The sequence below is a fragment of the Dasypus novemcinctus genome, chromosome 21 (genome assembly GCF_030445035.2).
Source record: "Dasypus novemcinctus isolate mDasNov1 chromosome 21, mDasNov1.1.hap2, whole genome shotgun sequence".
Taxonomy (NCBI): Eukaryota; Metazoa; Chordata; class Mammalia; order Cingulata; family Dasypodidae; genus Dasypus; species Dasypus novemcinctus.
The window spans coordinates 81,042,247-81,061,781 of record NC_080693.1 but is presented as its reverse complement, the minus strand read 5'-3'; the positions used below and the strand labels follow the sequence as shown (position 1 = coordinate 81,061,781).

The 19,535-nt window shown below is 43.3% G+C and overlaps 1 long non-coding RNA gene across 5 annotated transcripts in view; it reads right to left on the bottom strand.

Moving 5' to 3' along the window:
• The window catches only part of LOC101415362 (uncharacterized), a 70,683-nt gene that overhangs the window by 43,245 nt on the left and 7,903 nt on the right, over positions 1-19,535 (bottom strand). For 4 of the 5 annotated variants that reach the window (XR_011646950.1, XR_009182546.1, XR_011646951.1 and 1 more), the window contains 3 exons: positions 19,215-19,493; positions 8,761-8,830; positions 1,921-4,176 (listed from right to left, as the gene is read on the bottom strand). This is a non-coding gene — a long non-coding RNA (uncharacterized lncRNA). Of the gene's footprint in view, positions 1-1,920; positions 4,177-8,760; positions 8,831-19,214; positions 19,494-19,535 lie in introns of those variants that run through there. The other variant, XR_011646952.1, reaches the window with a different exon arrangement.

Genomic DNA, 19,535 nt, shown 5'->3' with positions numbered 1-19,535 from the left:
AACTCTCCCAGAAAATATGTATATAAAAATGGCCCTTAAACATGAAAAAATGTTTAACCTGACTTTATTTTTTTTTTTAAGATTTATTTATTTAATCCCCACCCCCACCCCGGTTGTCTGTTCTCTGTGTCTGTTTGCTGCGTCTTGTTACTTTGTCCGCTTCTGTTGTCGTCAGCGGCATGGGAAGCGTGGGCGGCCCCATTCCTGGGCAGGCTGCACTTTCTTTAGCGCTGGACGGCTATCCTTACCAGTGCACTCCTTGCGCGTGGGGCTTCCCTACGTGGGTGACACCCCTGCGTGGCAGGGCACTCCTTGCGCACATCAGCACTGTGCATGGGCCAGCTCCACACGGGTCAAGGAGGCCCGGGGTTTGAACCGCGGGCCTCCCATGTGGTAGACGGACGCCCTAACCACTGGGCCAAGTCCATTTCCCTAACCTGACTTGTAATAGGAAAAGGCAAATTGAAATTACTCTGAGATACCGTTTTTTACCTATCAGATTGGCAAAAAATTGAAAAGCTTGACAACCATTTTATTGGCAAGGCCACGGGGAAACAGGAACTTTTATAATTGCCATGGAAATGCAAATTGACATAGTGCTGGTGGAGCAGAATTAGGCAATATCTAACCAAATGACGTGAGTGTTTACCTTTTGACCAAACAATTCCATGTCAAGGAATTTACCCTGAAAACAGATTTCCAACAAATACATATGTACAAGTTTATTCACGGAAGTACTGTTTAAAATTGCAAATAATTGGAAGCTACCAAAATGCTTAAACATAGAAGGTATATTCCCTGTGATTTCCCTTATGTGCCTTTTCCCTTTGCCGGCTCTTCTTTGTATCTTTTCTCTGTAAGAAATCGTAGCCATGGATACTACTGGAAAAACAAACAAACACATAGAAAGTGTAAACAAAAAGAATGGTACAGCCACAAGGTGGACTACTATGAAACTGAAAAAAAAATATGGAAGATCTATATGAACTGATAGGGAGTGATTTCTAGGATAAACTGTTAACCAAGAAAAGTGAAGTTCAAAAGGGTATTTAGGGACTTAAACCTTTTGGGTAAAAAAGAAGGAGAAATAAGAAAATATTCATATATATATGCTTATTTTTACAAAAATAAGCACCTGGAAAAGATAAACCAAAACCTGATGAGATTGGCTCCCTACAGTGGGGTGAACAGAAACAGGGGGGAAAGGACGGGGGGTGGAAAAAGGGTGGAAGGGAGGGGAAGTGACACTGCCCTGAGTACACCTTTCTGTATAGTTTTGCCTTTTTAACCATGTTGTTTCATATACCCCAAAAATAATAACAAAAAATAGCAAGGAGGGGGCAAATCCTAAAATGGAATGAAAAGCAAATGAACCTAACTGTATTAAAATGTTATTCATAACAACACCAAAGAAGAAAAACTATATTTCAACTACATATCCTCAAACTAAAGACAAAAAGAATTTTAAGTAAATATCAAACTATAGTGGTAAATTTGTTTTTCACGGCGGTGTGGCTGTGAAAGCTGGTTAAGTTTGTTTTTCACAGTGTATGGCAGTGGTATGACAATTGCTCTCTAGTTTTAAAACCACTTTCAGTGTATTATAGCATTAAGGGAATAAATAAATATATTAAGAATAATGGGAGCCAAGGTTTTTAGTGTCAGAAAAGAAAGTTATCAAGATGGAAATAAGCAGGACTATAATGAACCCTATCGTATTGGACTAGAATTGGAGGTAACAGCATAAACTGTGATAAATGATAGATAGATAGATAGATAGATAGATAGATAGATAGATAGATAGATAGATAGATAAATGGATGATAGGTAGATGGATAGATGGTAGGTGGATATGTAGAACTCGGTTACCCGCTGGGGTGAGGACGACGGAGATAAACACACTCCGGAGACCGGTTCAGGACATGAATCTACTTTATTGCGCAGCATCAGCGGCTTATATAGAATAAATGGTGGGGTGTCAGTTAGCTATTGGCGCTAGCGCAGTGTTGCTCTTTGTGTAAATTTTTAATTGGACTGTATGCCAACAGACGGAGGCAGGAGGGTGGCGCTTGATCGCTTCCACTCTCTGCCGGTGCGCCATCTTTAGGGTGTGCCCTAAAGCGTGTACGCCTGAGCGTTTGCTTATCTGGCGGTGCCTAGCACAGCGAGACTGAAGGTCTCAGCAGCTCTACCCACATTTCCCCCTCTGTTATTTATTAAAGCCAATTGTACTAGTTTTAGTTCTTCTGTTCTTTGGGATAAAGCATGAAGTTTTTTGTTGATACATTGATAGATAATACATATAATGACCATAAAGATTCCTATTATAAGCCATATCAGAATGTTGGGAAGTGATAGGAGGGACCGAAGGCGTTCTAACATTGCAGCTAGTAAAGATGTGTCTATTCCAGAGGCTCGGGTGTTGTTAATAGATAAGATTTGAGATGTTAATAATTGGGTGAGGTTGAGGAATTGTTGGTTCCAGGGACCAAGTAGATGGGTTCTGAGTTGCTACCGGGCAAGCGAAACATTAGTAACAGGAATTGGGGTAACGCATATGGATGGGAACCACTGGTCACAGGGGTATGAGTAAGCTGCCAAAGCATATACATTTCTTCTTCTAAGAGATCTATTTGTTGCTGGAGGTTAAGTAAGGCACCGTGGATATGATTATTAATGAGAGACTGCGTGTCAAATGTGGTGGCTGTTCTTTCAGCCAGCTGGTTTAGAGTGGCTGCAGTGGGAGTAGTTTGGATGAGGGCTGCTACGCCTGTGCCTATGCTGGTAGGCTGGTGACGATGGCCATAATTACAGCAACAACAAGGCCAATGGCTCTTTTGGAGCGGATTTGTTTATGAGTTATGATATTTAAAGGGACCTTCCCAGTCAGTAGCGTTTATAGGCACCCACAGTAACGTGGGGATGCGCACGGGGATAGCATAGGGGAAGGCTGAGCTGTTCCAGCAGTTGGTGATATCGCAGCAGCTGGAGGAGTTATAGCACTGAAAGGACTCACTGGTGCTAACAGTAAACAGAAAAGGTAGGGTGAAGCATACTCGCGTAGTATAATGCGAGTGTTTATGCTAATTATGTTAAGATTTCCCTCCCAAGTTCCATTTAATGCCTTAATGTTTTCCATGTTCTGTTGGTTAAGGTAGAGTTTATAGCAATGAAAGGATGCAAGTCCATGCAGGCATTTTCGCCACAAAGTGTCCATCGTCCAAGAATCGTTCTTAGCACTAGTCGAGGGTTGCAACTCGCGTAGGTTAGCGTGTCTTTCTCTATGCTTGGGCCTGTGGCCCAGAGAGTCGGTGTAATTTTGCCGTATGGAGGTCTCGTGGGGATGCAATTGGCCCAGGGAGGAAGCTCAGATATTTTGGAGGAAGGAATTCTGAGGAATTGGTACAGGCAATGTACCCAAAGCCGGCTGAGTGGCCTTGATGTGCTGGAATGGAGATCGGTCCAGTTCATATTGGTGACAGGAAAATGACTGGTGAGACCAATAAAAGAGCCATTTCATTCATTATAGCTTCTTTTACTATTTTTATTTTCTACAAAGTCCCCAAGAGAGATGGATAGAAGTTGAACCCAGTCTTTATCTCTTTCAGTGGTTCTGTTTTGCACGGTAAACCTGAGGATATGTTCTAAAGAGCTGTTCAGTGAACCATTCCATTTTTTTGATATTATAGGTTCACTGAGACATGGCAAGCCGAGGGTGCAATCACTGGCGAACGCAGCTGGAAACTGTGGAGCGTCTGTGTCTATGGGTATGAGAAGAGGCGGATGTCGTACTGCAGTCCAAAGTTGCTGCCCGTGAGCTTGACTTGAGTTAGTTGATATGATGGCACACATAAGCAGGAATAGTTGGTCAGGCGAGCATGGGCTAGGAGCAATTTCTTGGGCTTGTTGGCAGAGCGTTTTAATGTCTCCCCAGGTAATAGGATGTGCCAGTGACCCTCGAACTCACCATCGACGTGGTCGTCTCATTGGGCTGCCTCCGCTGGATTGGACATCAATGGAGAGGCATGCAATTTCTTTACGAGTTTCTCGTATGGCTGGTGATTCCGTCGGTGGTGCTGGAGCAGGAGGCGCTGTTATTGTGGCCATTGGGGCATTGATCGGCTGGGATAGATCGGACGAGTCTGCTGGGCAGCCAAATGGGTTGTTCTGCATTTTCTGGAAAAACACAAGCAAACCCTCGCCCTTGTGTTAAGAGGGGATGAGGTTCTTTCCATAGGTTGGATAGGGGGTCTTTCCAGCGCACTAACGGTAAAGGGGTGGGGGCTGTGCGCAAACCTCCCCCATGTATTGCAGCTGGGGAGAGACCCGCAGAGTTGAAAGAAAAATAATCCATAGTTAGTAGAGCTTCAGTGAGTATGCTACTTGTTGGTATTTTTCCTGAGTATTCCTCTTTTTGTTTTTTAATTTGGTTTTTGAGAGTAGCATTGGTGCGCTCTACAATGGCCTGGCCCTGTGGGTTGCAGGGGATGCCAGTGGTGTGTGTGATGTGCCATTGAGTGCAAAATTGTTGAAACTCAGAAGACGTGTAACAAGGGCTATTGTTTGTTTTAATGGTTCACGGCACATCCATGTGTAAAATAGCGTGTAGTATTGCAGTAATGGCATGTTGTGCACGTTTACTTGCGAGAGCAGTGGCATAGGTGTAATGAGAAATGTATTTATTATTACATGCGCATATTTTTGCTTACTAAAAAATGGGATGTGTGTGATATCTACTTGCTAGATAGCATTGGGGTGTAATTCTCGAGGATTTACTCCTTCGGGCTGCAGCGGTTCAAGTGGTAGTAAGGGACTGCAGGTATTGCATGTACACCTTAGATGTTTACATTGTTGTTGTGTTAAGGACAGGAATAGGCGGTGGAGTGATTGGGCTGACATATGGAATTTAGACTGTAGTATGCACGCTTGATCAATGAGGGGAGTAGCGAGTATGAGAATGGCATCTGCTTGCTGGTTACTACACATAAGGTGTCCAGGGAGGTTAGTGTGTGCTCAAATATGTTGTATGTACCAGGGGTATTTTTTATTTTCTAGTAGCATCTGTGTGAAGCATAATATATGATCTAATGGTGTTTTTTAACATGTAAGACAGAGCAAGGGGCAATGTGCGTGCGATTTGCGCTGCATAGGCACTGTCGGTGAATATATTTAATGGAATGTTTTGGTTGTGGAAAAAGGCGAGACAGATTGCGAACAGCTCACCATGCTATACTGAGTCATCGTGAGGACTTTTATTTATTTTGTTAGGTTGGCCTTTTTGTTTTAAAAGTGTGACACTGTGGGTTTTATTAGCGTTTGTGAACATTATTGGAGCTTCTGGGATAGGTTTGGAACATGACATAGCGAACGGTTGATTTGTACATGGCAATAAGTTAAGGCTAACAAGAAGTTTATGTTTGGGGAGATGGTTATCTAATTGCCTGTAAAATTTTGTAATAGAAGTTGCATTTCTAGATTGGTTTGAATGAGGTGTTTGACATGTTCTTGTGTGAAAGGGAGAATAATGGAATTTGGCTCTATGCCATATAGGCGTTTTGCAGTGACTTGTAATTTTTTGCTTAACATACAAATTGCTGTGATGTGCGATGTTACTTTGCCTAGATGACTGTACAATAGATGAACCCAGTATAAAGGCTCTTTCTGGTACAAGACTCCGGTTGGTGTTCCTCTAGTGGCTAATACAATGGCTGATAATGATAGTGAGGGATTATATTGAGCCAATTTCATATGTTGTAATTGCGAATTGAATTTTCGTAAGCATGTTGTAGCATTAGGGGTAAGAGTTCTTAGACTAGTTGGGTTACGCTCTTCTCGAGGAGGTTGAAGAGAGGCTTTAGCTGGTGAGATGTGACAGATAGGTGTGGCCGAAGCTAATTGATATTTCTACAAAGCTTTTGCAGCTCGGCAAGCGAGCATGTAGTGGGAATATGAACGGTTGGAGCAATGGGTTGTATTTTTTTTATATATTTGATACCCTAAGAAACTAAACAGAGGTATGGTTTGAAATTTTTTAGGAGCAATTTGAAGTTTTAATTGTTTTAAATTATTTAGGAGGGATTTAAAACATGCAAATAAATGGGGTTTTTTTTGTATGAGCTATAAGGATATTATTCATATAATGGATGATTTGACAATGCTGTTGTAAAGGAAGAGTGGCATGCCCTACATAATACTGACAAATAGCGGGGCTGTTTTTTATTTCTTGTGGTAAAACTGTTTATTGATAATGCTGAGCTGGTAATGCATTATTAATGGCAGGAACTGTGAAGGTAAAGTAAGGTTTGTTTTTGGGGTGTAAAGGAATGGAAAAGAAACTATTTTTTATATCTGTGATGAAGATATAACTTCTTTGATGAATGGCTGATGGATCCAGGAGCCTTGGTTGCAGGGAGCCCATTTTTGTTATATGATATGATTGTGCAGAAACTGCTATTTGCCAGTAGTCTTTTTTTGTATAACAAATACAGGAGAGTTGTGTGGGCTGTTGGTAGGCTCTATGTGCTTTTGCTCTAGTTGCTGTTCTATAAGGTGCTTTAAATGCATTAATTTTTCTCGAGGCAATGGCCACTGATCCACCCATATGGGATTTTGCGTATCCCATTGGAGAGGGATAGGCTTTGGTTTTTTAACATTAAACAAGGGTGGAGCAGTGGCCTCTAGATTTGGGGGGAGGGATCTGTGGTTAATATTGCCCCCAATTGTGGCAGTTTGTCACGTCCCCACAGGGTATTTTGTAGGTTAGGAAGAACTAGCGGGCTGAAGGTGCCAGTATGACCATCTTGATCTTCCCATTTAAGGGGAGTGCTTACTTGCTTAGAGGTTTGTAAACCTTTTACTCCTTGTATGATGGGTCCTAGGACTAGGGGTCATTCGGGTTTGACATCTTTGGCACTCAAGACTGAGATGTCTGCCCCGGTGTCAAGTTGTCCAGTGATTTCTTTTCCTTGTATATTTAACGTAAGCCATGCTTTGTTTTGAGTTATGGGAATAGTCCAATAAATTCCAGGATGGCTGTCCTTTACTGGCGGCGCTGAGAGGTGTTCCTCTGGGAGTTTAAAGGTGGCAAGAGCTTGCCCATTATATCAGTTTTTGATCTACAGTCTCGTTTCCAATGAAACCCTTTTTTGCAACGCGGACATTTTGTGGAAGGCCGCTTTGCCGGGCTTTGATGTAGCTGCTTTTTGTTTGGGCAATCTTTGGCAAAATGCCCCAGAACTTGACAGTTAAAGCATGGACCGGACTTTGACATTACTGCTGTATTGAGATGCTGAGCTAAAGCCGCAGCTAAGACATCAGCCGAAGCCGATCCTATGTTTCAGCAAGCAAGAACCCAATCTTCTGGGGTACCATTTCGCAAGGGAGCTATTGCCCGCCGGCATTCACTATTAGCATCTTCCCATAACAAGTATGAAATTAAAGCTTCTGCGGCAGCCGCATGAGTTACTTTTCTCTCTACTGCTTCTTTTACCCTTCCATAAAAGTCTGCAAAACCCTCATTAGCTCCCTGGATTAGTTTTGCCATTTGTATTGGCTTCCCTTGGGGGTTGATTTGGTGGAATGCCCTTTGCGCACAAAGGCGGCATTGGTCAAAGTACTGCAGGGGTCCGGTGGCTTGCGCAGCTGGGGAAGCCTATTGCCCCTCCCCTTGTCATGCCTCAGGTGGAATTTGCACATTATTAGCGGCATTACGTGTTCCTAATATTTCAGCTTCATCATAATATAGGGCTTTCCATTGTATATAGTCTCCGGTAGGCAATATAGCCCTTGCCAGATTTTTCTAATCTGTGGGGCAATTTAAATCCACACTAATATTTTCTAGTAACATTTGAGCATAGGGACTATTAAGTCCATTCTCTTGTACTGCCTTTCTGAGCATGCTAATAGTTTTCTGATCATGGGGCTACCATGTGGCAGGTTTAGTTGCAGTGGGGTTTGGGTTGACAGGATATATTTGCGGCCATGGAGCGACATTAGGATTTTTGTTACAGATGTCACAGAGTTGAGTGTAGAAGGCAAGCCAAGGGCTTGGCTTTACCGGATCTAGGGGGTGGTCTTGCGGTGAGACCGCCATGGCTGCAGGGGACGCTGAGGGATGCTCTTCTGCAAGATCTATGAGGGACTTTCACAAAGGGAAATTTTGTAAAGGTGGATTTTCTATATTACTTGTTTCGCTTAAAGGAGATTCTTTCTCTTTCTCCTGTGATGAAAGAGGGGAAGTTTCTGTTAAGGAGGAAGCAGGATCTTGAGAAGAAGAAACCAGCTTAGTGGGAGAAGGGGGAGCAGGAAAGTCCCCACAAGCAGCGTCTCTTAAGTCAGCCTGAAAACGATGTAGAGATGGGTAGAGAGGCGGCAGTTCCTCCTTAACATCTTGGGGATAGGAAGACAGGAGGGAGCTAGTCTCCGCTGTCATGATATCCTGCCATAGAGGATCCGGTTCGTCAGTCGGTGCACCCGTTAGGCAAGCATGGATTGCCAACAGGGCTGGAATTAGCCCCAGGGGAAAGGTTTTCCCTTCATGGACTTCAGCAGAGAGCACTCGTTTTAGTAACTTCCCATGTTTGCGGATCCCAAAGAGATGCGGTGGATAGCCAAGAATTAAATCTTACAATAATATCCCAATATTGATTGAGCTCCTTTTCTGACACTTTTATGCATCTGCTCGCCAGGAGAGCATGGAGCGCCCTAGCTTGGGGGGTCCGTGCAGAGGAAGGCAGATTACCCATGGCGAGGGTCACTCACCCAATTTGGACACATGGCGTTGATGCAGCAGGTCCCTGTTCAGGCGCCACTTGTAGAACTCAGTTACCCGCTGGGGTGAGAACGACAGAGATAAACACACTCCAGAGACCGGTTCAGGACAAGAATCTACTTTAATGCGCAGCATCAGCGGCTTATATAGAATAAATGGTGGGGTGTTAGTTAGCTATTGGCGCTAGCACAGTGTTGCTCTTTGTGTAATTTTTTAATTGGACTGTATGCCAACAGATGGAGGCAGGAGGGTGGCACTTGATCGCTTCCGCTCTCTGCTGGTGCACCATCTTTAGGGTGTGCCCTAAAGCGTGTACACCTGAGAGTTTGCTTATCTGGCGGTGCGCAGCACAGCGAGACTGAAGGTCTCAGTAGCTCTACCCACAGGATATAGATATGGATATGGATGTATGTGCATATGCATGTATATATGTATACATATGTACTCTCACACACATATAGCTACAAGCCCTGGATAGTACCTAGAAGCAATGACAGTCCAGTAACAACGAGAAGATGTAGTGCCCAGGTCTTGGATTCCTAAACATCATTCTCCACTAAAAGGAACCAGAGCTTGGGAAACAGACTTTGGCCCAGTGGTTAGGGCGTCCGTCTACCACATGGGTGGTCCGCGGTTCAAACCCCGGGCCTCCTTGACCCGTGTGGAGCTGGCCCATGCGCAGCGCTGATGCGCGCAAGGAGTGCCCTGCCACGCAGGGGTGTCCCCCGCATAGGGGAGCCCCACACGCAAGGAGTGCACCCATAAGGAGAGCCGCCCAGCCGAAGGAGGGAGCAGCCTGCTGAGGAATGGCGCCGCCCACACTTCCCGTGCCGCTGACGACAACAGAAGCGGACAAAGAAACAAGACGCAGCAAAAAGACACAGAAAACAGACAACCGGGGGAGGAGAGGGGAATTAAATAAATAAAAATAAATCTTTAAAAAAAAAAAGGAACCAGAGCTTCTTGGAGAAATGACTGATGGGGTAGGGAAAGGTGTGGTAGAAAATTTCAACCTTGCCCAAAAGAGGTTTGTCCTTCCTTTTCAGCTTCTGGGAGGAAATCTCTAAGATGCCTGAGAGGAGTGCCTTGTTCAATTTGAGGTCTTGGGCTAACAATAGTAACAATGTGATTTAGGGTCAGGGTTTTGCCCAAAAGTGTGATTTAGAATAAGAACTGGCTGTCCAGAGAGACCAACCACATGATTTCAGGTGGGGATATTGAGTCAAGAGGAATCAGTCTAGGCTGGACACTGAGATCGACTATGGGGCAATCAGGCAGTTAACCCATCATGCCTACATAGCCCAGAGCCCCAACAACAACTCGCAACCCCGACTGCTCCAGGCTGATGCGGGGGAGTCATGCATCCTGACTCCACTGGGAGAGGACAAGAGAAGCTCCACAGTTAGTACTTCTCCTGAACTCTGCCCAATGTGCTTCTCCCCTTGCTGACATTAATCTGTATCCCAATCCTGTAATAAACCATAACCACAAGTATAAAGCTTTCTGTGAGTTCTGTGAGTCATTTTAGCGAATTATCAAACCTGAGAGTGGTACTAGGAATCCCTCAAACTTGCAGATTGTGTCAGGGAAGGTGGTCGGAGGGGGACTGTGTTTCCTCTAAACTGTACAGTTGGCCCCAAACCACTTGCAAAAAGATCCAAGGTGAGCCTGGAACATCTTATTGTACCAGAAAGTAAGGAAATGCTTAAAGAATGAGGGGGGGGGGGCGGCGGACTTGGCCCAGTGGTTAGGGCATCCGTCTACCACATGGGAGGTCCACAATTCAAACCCCAGGCCTCCTTGACCCGTGTGGAACTGGCCCATGAGCATTGCTGATGCACACAAGGAGTGCCGTGCCACGCAGGGGTGTCCCCTGCATAGAGGAGTCCCACGCGCAAGGAGTGCGCCCTGTAAGGAGAGCTGCCCAGCACGAAAGAAAGTGCAGCCTGCCCAGGAATGGTGCCACACACACGGAGAGCTGACACAACAAGACAATGCAACAAAAAGAAACACAGATTCCGGTGCCGCTGATGACAACAGAAGTGGACAAAGAAGACACAGCAAACAGACACAGAGAACAGACAACCAGGGTAGGGGGGAAGGGGAGAGAAATAAATAAATAAATAAATCTTAAAAAAAAAAAAAACTAAAAAAAAAAGATGTCTATCCTACCCAAACTGATTTATAAAAAAAAAAAAAAGAATGAGGGGGCACATCAAAAGGACACAGAAATCTGGGACAATTTGAGAATTAAAATAAATAATGCTAGCAATAAATTTCATTGAATAAAAAAAGGAACCCATGAGTCCATATTGATTTAAGTAAATTGGGAGGAGAAAGAAAAGCTTTTTCTTATAGTAGAATGCCAACAAATAACTGTAGAAGGGATGACAGGGTGAGAAAATCACTCTTTCACTAATTTCATACTAATAAAAAATTTAAACAAGAATCATTAAAAGAAGCTAAAACTAGTAGATGAAAGTTTGGTGAGAAAAAGGGTACCTACATAGTATCAAACTATCTCCCCATGAAACACTTGTTAATTATGAAGAGAATTTTTTCCCTTTTACAGTTGGATAATTCTAGCAAACACCATCTTAAGCAATGATCAAAGTAATGGGACAAACAATCATCATGTGCTTCTTGATATGATAAACTGAGGACACAGCATCACGTTTGTGGTATTCCTACTAAAACGTTTGTTAAGGAAACATCAAACAAATCCAAATTGAAGGGAATGCTACAAAAGAACTGGCCTATTCCACTAAAAATGTTAGAGTCATTGTAGTGACTTCTGACACTAAGTACCCAAGGAAGGCCATGTTCACAGGCCAATGGCACAGTCCTCACAAGCCTGCCCTTATTTCAGATACCAGCTGCAAGCATGGGGCTTCCCAAGGCCACCCTCATTTCTGATCATCTGTTATAAATTTGGGGGTTCCCACTATCCGCTCAGATTCCATATTTGCTAGAATGCCTCACAGAACTCAGGAAAGCACTATTCTTATAATTTGTTCATAGCAAATTTGTTTTTAACAAATCAGTTTTATTGATACACATTAATAAAGCATAAATCTATCCAAAGTATATAATCAATGGTATTTGTATAATCATACAGTTGTGCATTCATCACTTTGATTATAATTTTATTACAGGAAAAAGGATAAAAATAAGGAGCCAAAGAAGACATATAGGGCAAAATCGGGAGGGTCTCAAATGCTAAGCTTCTGTGTCCTCTTCCTGGGGAGTCAGGACACATCACCTGCCCTGCACACTGATGTATGCTACCAACCAGGGACACTCCCCTGAGCTTTAGTGTCCAGAGTTTTTAATGGGGTTTCATCAGGTAGCATGCACGTGTGGAACTCCATCTCCAGGCCCCACTCAACCACATGGCTGGTCTTTCTGGGGTAGGCAGCCTTCACCCGAAGACTACCGGTGTGGCTGCCCCTCCACCTCAGAGATTCTCCTATCTCAGGAAATCCCAAGGATTTAAAGCCATCTCTCAGGAACCAGGGATAAAGGTCAGCCAAATTCTTTATTATGCAACAGTCATTAAAGACAAGGACAGGATGAGGAACTGTTCCCAACTGAAGGAGACTAACAGAAATACAATGTGTGATCCTTGAAAAAATTCTGGACCAGATTGCAATTTTCATTCCATTTGCTATAAAGGATTATTGAAACAATTGGTGAAAATTGAGTAAGGTGTACAGATTAGATAACAGAGCTGTGTCAGTGTCACTTGTCTGATTTTTTTAATAGCTGTGGTTATGTAACAGAATATCCTTGATCTTAGGAAACAGACTGAAGTATTTAGGAATGAAGGGGCATCCTGTTTTCAATTTAACTTACAAATGACTCAAGAAAAACCATATTATAGAGAGAATGATAAAGCAAATGAGGCAAAAAAAAAAATATATATATATATAGCAATTGGAGAATCTGGGTGAAGAAGTTATCTGTGCAAGTCTTGCAACTTCTCTTTAAAAAGGAACTCACTTCAAAATTAAAAATAAATAAAATAAAAAGAAATTTGGAGAACCAGCAAGATGGCGGCAGAGTAAGGAGCTCCTAGAGTCAGCCTGCTAAGGGCAGTTAGCAAACACCCAGAGCTCTCTGGAGCTAACTGAAGCACCTGTTTGGAGGCTCCAGGAGGCCAGAAGAACATCCTGCAACATCTTTGGAGGAGTGAAAGGAGGAGACTGGCCGTGTGCAGAGAAGACTCCTAAGTAGAGGCTCCACGTCCGGAGGCCGGTGCCCATCCTCCACTGGAGGCACAAGCTGCCTCCAGAGCTGTTCCGCGGCTGGAATTGAAAGCTCCACTTCCCCAAAACGGGGGAGGAAGACACGGTTGGGCACCAATTTCAGCTATAATGAGGAAATTCAGTGGGCTACAGTATGATTCTGAGCACAGCTAAGGTTTGAGCCTGTTCAGGTTAGAAAGAGGCTGGGAGCTGCCATCTTTACTCTGCGCCTGGCACGGGGGGCAGCGGGGTGGACTGAGGATCCCAGTGCTGGTGGGGCCCGGCTTCTTCCCATCCAGGTCATATTGCAAGTCTAGCATAGACCTCAGTGCCACCTCCAGCAGGGAGGAAGCTGCGGGAACCTGCGCCAGCCTCTCCGGGAAATTACCCGCCAAGCCTCGGAGGCCGGTGATTATCCAACTCTGCAGGCACAAGTTGCCCCAGGAGCTGCTCTGTAACAGGAATTGGAAGCTCCATTTCCCAGAAACAGGGGAGGAGACAGCCGGCTGCTGATTTCAACTACTGATTGGGAGTCTTGGCTGACTAAGATATAACCCTGGGAACAGCTGGGTTGAGAACCAGCCCAAGTCAGAAAGAGGCCAGTGGCCACCATTCTGACTCCGCCCCAGCCTGAGGGGAAGCCGGGCTGACAGTTTCTTTCACGCAGATCAGCCTGCTGCTCTAGCCTAGGCTTCAGCCCCACCTCTGGCTGGCAGGAGGATGAAGAGCCCTGCACCAGCCCATACAGGTAACTGCAGGGAACTTGAGTGACATAGACTGAAAATCAGAAGTCTACCAGGGCAACTGCAGTCATCGTAGGACCTGCACTGCATAGATTGCTGCCCACACCTGCAGCTCCATCCCTGCCCCAGGTAGGAGAGAAAGGGATGTGAAGCTCCCTCAGTCTCTCTGGGCAACTACAGTCTAGGCCAGCATGTGGATTATTCCACATAGCTGTGACTCTGTCCCTACCCCTGGCAAAGGAGAAAGTTGGAAGAAGCTTCATTGGTCCCTGTTGCAATGAGGGCAGCTTGAGCCTCCACAGCTTACAGCACCAACTACATGTGCTGCAGTCAGCTCACAATAGGTTGGCTCGAAGGGAAGGCAACACAGAACTTTACGAAATAAAGGTCAGAAAGAGACACACAAGAGAGAAGATAAAGATGGGACTAGGGGACTCACAGCTTTTGGAACTGAGAGCCTCGACCCTAGTTTCCACCTCCTATTTATTGGGAAATTACTGAGCAGCTGTTTGCTATCAGAACTGCAACATTATCTACAATAAGGAACAACTGCAACATCTACAATAGAACAGGTGTAACATTTACAATAAGGCACAGGTAATTATTTCCCCACATATATGCTTGGCTCCTACTGCATAACTAGCAAGGTAGAAATGATAGGAAGCCCTAAACTAGAGAGAAAAACAACACCCCAAAAATTACTCTAGTAAGTCAGATACGAAGCCACCAACAAAAATTACAATCCACACCAAGAAACAGGAAGCTATGGCCCAGTTAAAGGAGCAGGATAAGGGAAGCGGACTTGACCCAATGGATAAGGCATCTGCCTACCAGATGGGAGGTCCACGGTTCAAACCCCGGGCCTCCTTGGCCCGTGTGGAGCTGGCCCATGCGCAGTGCTGATGCGCGCAAGGAGTGCCATGCCATGCAGGGTGTCCCCCGCATAGGGGAGCCCCACGTGCAAGGAGTGTGTCCCATAAGGAGAGCCGCCCAGCGTGAAAGAAAAGGCAGCCTGCCCAAGAATGGCACTGCACGCACGGAGAGCTGACACAACAAGATGATGCAACAAAAAGAAACACAGATTCCCAGTGCCGCTGATAAGGATAGAAGCGGTCACAGAAAAACACACAGTGAATGAACACAGAGAGCAGATAAGTGGGGGGGGGGGGGGCGTGGGGAGAGAAATAGATAAAAAATATATCTTTAAAAAAAAAAAAGGAACAAGATTAGCCTCCAGATGACATAAAGGAGTTGAGACAACTAATTATAGATGTTCAAACAAATCTCCTTAATAAATTCAATGAGATGGCTAAAGAGATTAAGGATATTAAGAAGACATTGGATGAGCACAAAGAAGAATTTGAAAGCATACAAAAAAAAATAGCAGATCTTATGGAAATGAAAGGTGCAGTCAATGAAATTTAAAAAAACACTGGAATAGTATAATAGTATCCATTTGAGGAGGCAGAAGAAAGGATTGGTGAGCTTGAAGAAATGGCCTCTGAAAGTGAACATACAAAAGAAGAGATGAAGAAAAGAATGGAAAAAATTGAACAAGGTCTGAGGGAACTAAATGACAGCAAAAGGCATGCAAACATACATGTCATGGGTGTCCCAGAAGGAGAAAAGAAGGGAAAAGGGACAGAAGGAATATTTAAAGAAATAATGGTAGAAAATTTCCCAATCCTACTAAAGGACATAGATATTCCTGTCCAAGAAGCACAACATATTCCCATCCAAAAAAAATCCAAATAGACCAACTCCAAGACATATACTCATCAGAATGTCAAAGGCCAAAGACAAAGAGAGAATTCTGAGAGCAGCAAGAGAAAAGCAATGCATAACATATAAGGGATATCCAATAAGATTAAGCACTGAGTTCTCACCAGAAACCATGGAGGCAAGAAGACAGTGGTCTGATATATTTAAGATACTACAAGAGAAAAACTTCCAGCCAGGAATCTTATATCCAGCAAGACTGTCTTTCAAAATGAGGATGAAATTAGAATATTCACAGATAAACAGAAACTAGGAGAATTTCTAAGCAAGAGACCACATTTTCAGGAAATACTAAAGGGTGTGCTAGAGCCTGAAAAGAAAAGACAGGAGAGAGGGGACTGGAAGAGAGTCTAGAAATGAAAATTATATCAATAAAAGTAACTAAAAGTGTCAAAATCTTGGAAACTAAGGCATATTGGTCTCGCAAGGAGAGACGTGCTGTTTCCATGGCTACGCTTGCCACCTAAGGAATGAGGCAATTAAGAGTTTCAAGCAAACAGGATGAAGCTGTTACAGGCTGAAAGAAAAGATGAGCACATACACTTTGTAGTTAGATAGAACATTTAGACTTTGTACCTTGAGATAAGATTTTTTGAGTTCCTTAGATCATGAGTAATGCTAACATTGCTTGTTCTCACATAGACAGGTATATATAGAGCCCCTTGTAAACAATAAAGTTGTCTGATGAGTCTTTACTCACAGAACCCCCTGATCCCTTCTTTCTTTGTTTCATTCCCAGTACCCTTCGGGTTCAAGTCTCCTACATCAGAAGAGTGGTGAAAATAAAATATGACAGATAAAACCCAAATAGTCAGGAATAAACTTAACCAATGATGTAAAGCACTTGTATTCAGAAAACTGCAACTCGATGTTAAACAAATCAAAAAAGCCCTAAATAACTGGAAGAACATTCCATGCTCATGGGTTGGAAGACTAAATATCATTAAGATGTCAATTCTACTCAAATTGATGTACAGATTTAACACAACCGTTAAAAATTCCACCAGCAGGCGGCGGACTTGGCCCAGTGGTTAGGGCGTCCATCTACCACATGGGAGGTCCGAGGTTCAAACCCCAGGCCTCCTTGACAGTGTAGAGCTGGCCCATACGCAGTGCTTATGTGCGCAAGGAGGGCCCTGCCACGCGGGGGTGTCCCTGTACAGGGAAGCCCCTGCGCAGGAGAGCCCCACGCGCAAGGAGTGCGCCCCATAAGGAGAGCCGCCCAGCATGAAAGTGCAATCTGCCCAAGAATGGCGCTGCACAAACGGAGAGCTAACACAACAAGATGACGCAACAAAAAGAAACACAGATTCCCATGCTGCTGACAACAACAGAAGTGGACAAAGAAGATGCAGCAAAATAGACACAGAGAATAGACAACTGGGGTGGGGACGGAAGGGGAGAGAAATAAATAAATAAATCTTTAAAAAAAAAATTCCACCAGCATTAAGAAAAAATTGAAAACACGATCATTAAATTTATTTGGAAGAGTAAGGAGTCCTGAATAGCCAGAAACATCATAAAAAGGAAAAGTGAATGCTCATTTCCAGACTTTACTTTTTTTTTTTTTAAGATTTATTTATTTCTTTCCCCTTGCCCCTCCCCCACCCCGGTTGTCTGTTCTCTGTGTCTATTTGCTGCGTCTTCTTTGTCTGCTTCTGTTGTTGTCAGCAGCACTGGAAATCTGTGTCTCATTTTGTTGTGTCATCTTGCTGCGTCAGCTCTCCGTGTGTGCGGCACCATTCCTGGACAGGCTGCACTTTCTTTCACGCTGGGCAGCTCTCCTTGTGGGGCACACTCCTTGCCCATGCCGCTCCCCTATGCAGGGGACTCCCCTGCATGGCACGGCACTCCTTGCACGCATCAGCACTGCACATGGGCCAGCTCCACACGGATCAAGGAGCCCTGGGGTTTGAATTGCAGACCTCCCATGTGGTAGACGGACGCCCAAACCACTGAGCCAAGTCTGCCACCTCATTTCCAGACTTTAAATCATAATACCTACCTATAGTGGAAAAACAACACGGTACTAGCCTATAGACCGATGGAACCAAATACATGGTTTAGAAACAGACCCTCACAGGTATGGTCAAGTGATTTTTGACTAGCCTGTCAAACTCACACAGCTCAGGCGGAACAATCCATTCAACAAATAGTGATGAAAGAATTGGACATCCATAGCTGAAAGAAGAAAAGAGAACCCCTATCTTACACCCTATTAAAATACTAACTCAAAATGGATCAAAAAACTAAAAATAAAAGCAAGAACCATAAAACTTCTAGAAGAAATTATTGGAAAATATCTTTAAGACCTGGTGGTAGGTGGTGGATTCTTAAAGGAGATAAGAGAAGGACTGAGTGGACTACTGATGTTTAATGTATGTAGAAGTTTTAATTAGCTTTACTGTAAAATTGTGGAAATGTATAGAGTACATGTTAACACATAGTGAGTAACAGCTAGTTTATAAATGGGATGTGATTGAAAATGATAGTATAGGTATGTAAATGCCAATTGACAGAATGCTTGAAAGTAATCTAGGAATTGGATAGCACAGTAAACCAAGAGGTGGGTGAGAATTGTGGTTAATGGTACAGATGCAAGAGTGTCCTTTGTTAGCTAGAGCAAATGTATATCACTATTGCAGGGTGTTGGGAATGTGGAGAAGCATGAGAAAAATACAGCTGGAGTGACCTATGGACTGTGGTTAGTAGTAATAATATAATATTTTTGCATCTATACAAAAGATGTACTGTGTTGATACTGAGGCAGTATGGAAAATGTGAGCCAAATGTACACTATGGACATGGCAATAATCAGATGATATTATTTTATCTGTAGCAAATGACACACCACATTGTGGTGTGTTGATGGAGGGGTGTTGTTTGGGAACTCTGCACATGTGCATGATTGTCTTATAAGTTTAAAACTTCTGTCATAAAAAATATATATCTAAAAAATAATAGAGTGGGTTGGGGGAAAAACACACCAAATGTAAGATAAGAATTATGATTAGTAGTAAGATTTTGACAGTGTTCTTTCATAGTTTGTAACAAATGTCTCATGACAATGCAAGGTGTTGGTAGAGGATTGATGTATGGGACCCCTGTAGGATGTTATGCAAGTTTGCTTTGTAATTTCTCAACTTTTACTATACACTTAATTGTTTATGTACGTTCATATATAAATGATATAAAGATAATAATCGGATTGGTTAGGGGAAAAATACTTTGTGTAGTAGCAATATTTTGACAATGCTCTTTAATCATTAGTTAAAAAGGTTTAAAAACAATGCAAGTTATTGGTGATAGGGTGAGATGTTATATATGTTTGTTTGATGTTATATAGGTTTGTTTTGTAAGTTCACAACTATTATACATTTATTGTTGATTTATGTTTATGTATGAGTGATATATTTCAATACGTTTTAAAAATTAATTAATTTTAAAAAAAAGAAATGAAAGGTATAAAACTTCCTTTATTGACAGTGTGGTAGACTAGCTGATTTATAGGGCTGTCCCACAACAAAGTATACTCTGGATAATAAAAATGTTTTTAACACATTGCTGTACTTAAAATAAGGGGCATTTTCATCACAATCTAACCCATCTATAAGATTCCTAGGGCTGCAGTAACAAATTACCATAAACTTGGAGGCAATAGAAATTTATTCTCACCATTCTGGAGGTCCGAAGTTTGAAATTAAGGTGTCAGCAAGGTTGGTTCCTTCTGGAGGCACTGAAGGAGAATCCACTCCAAGCTTCTACTTTCTACTTTCTGCTATTTGCCGGGACTCCCTGGCATTCCTTGGCTTGTAGACACATTACTCCAGTTGTTGCCCTCATCTTCATATGGCTTTCTTCTTTTCTGACTCTTATAAAGACATGTTTCATTAGACTTGGAGCCCAGCTGGGTTATCCAGGATGATCTCATCTTAAGATCCTTGATTATTACATCTGTAAAGACCATCGTTTCCAATTAACATCATCATAACAGGC